Source organism: Penaeus monodon, chromosome 22, assembly GCF_015228065.2.
Source record: "Penaeus monodon isolate SGIC_2016 chromosome 22, NSTDA_Pmon_1, whole genome shotgun sequence".
Classification (NCBI taxonomy): Eukaryota; Metazoa; Arthropoda; class Malacostraca; order Decapoda; family Penaeidae; genus Penaeus; species Penaeus monodon.
The window spans coordinates 6,702,714-6,703,879 of record NC_051407.1 but is presented as its reverse complement, the minus strand read 5'-3'; positions in this window follow the sequence as shown (position 1 = coordinate 6,703,879).

Genomic DNA, 1,166 nt, shown 5'->3' with positions numbered 1-1,166 from the left:
GAAATCACGTGTATGTAATCTGAAAAATCATCCTCCATTGTGAAACCCAAATATTCGTCTATTCAACTGATATTTGGGGAAGGGGGAAACGAAACGTGTAGGAGGAGCAATACAAGTCCATGCATATATATACAACGTCACTTGCTCGACATTTAACATCAATCAACATGATAGTCCTTGTGAGTAAGTTCTTGGTGTGTTTCGCACCTATCTATACTGTAATCTGTTTGTTTATAAAATTTTGTTATTCGTAGATCATACTGCTTGTGGCTGCTGCATTCGCCGCCCCCCAAGGATACAACTTGCCTACGCCCTCCAGTCTATCCTTTAACGCCGGGGGTTGTGGCGGTGGGCAAGTGCGACACGTGGATGGCAGCTGCGTCACACCTCAAGTGAACAGTCGTGTGTTCTTGTATGATGTGCCGCCAAATCGAGCTTCTTCCAATCGGCCAGCATACGTTCCAAAACCTAAACTTGAACGCAATATTGTCTTCGTGAGACTTCCTGATGGTGTTCAAGGACCAGAACCCATCGTCGTTCCTCCTCCGAGGCAACAGCACGTCTTCTTCGTGCTTAACAAGGAGTCGGAACAAGGTCAACAAGTGATCGAGGTGCCAGTGCCGCCACCAGCGGATCCTGAAGTGTTCTTCGTGAACTACGCAGAAGGAGAGAACCCAACACTTCCTGATGGAGTGGACCTCCAAACAGCGCTTGGTGCTGCCTCTCAAGGTGGCGGTCAGGTTGTGGGAGGTGGTAGCAATGGAGGAGGTGGTATCGGAGGCGGCAGTGGAGGTGGTATCGGAAGCGGCATTGGAGGTGGTATCGGAGGCGGCAGTGGAGGTGGTATCGGAAGCGGCATTGGAGGTGGTATCGGAGGCGGCAGTGGAGGTACTGAAGGTGGCTCCGGCGGTGGAAGCTACAGTCCTCCTAGTTGATTTCTGGCTGACAATTTAAAAATCAAATGTTTTTTGGTATTTTACTGTTTATTTATAAATACATTTGTATATACGACTAAGACGCGTACTTATCCTTACAATTTGATTGTACATATTCATTTTTAAAATTTGCATTCGAAGTGTGCGCGTGAAACTGTATCCATTCTGGAAAACAAAGAATCCAATATAATCGTGCATATATGAATATATATTTTCCTAGCATTGATATGA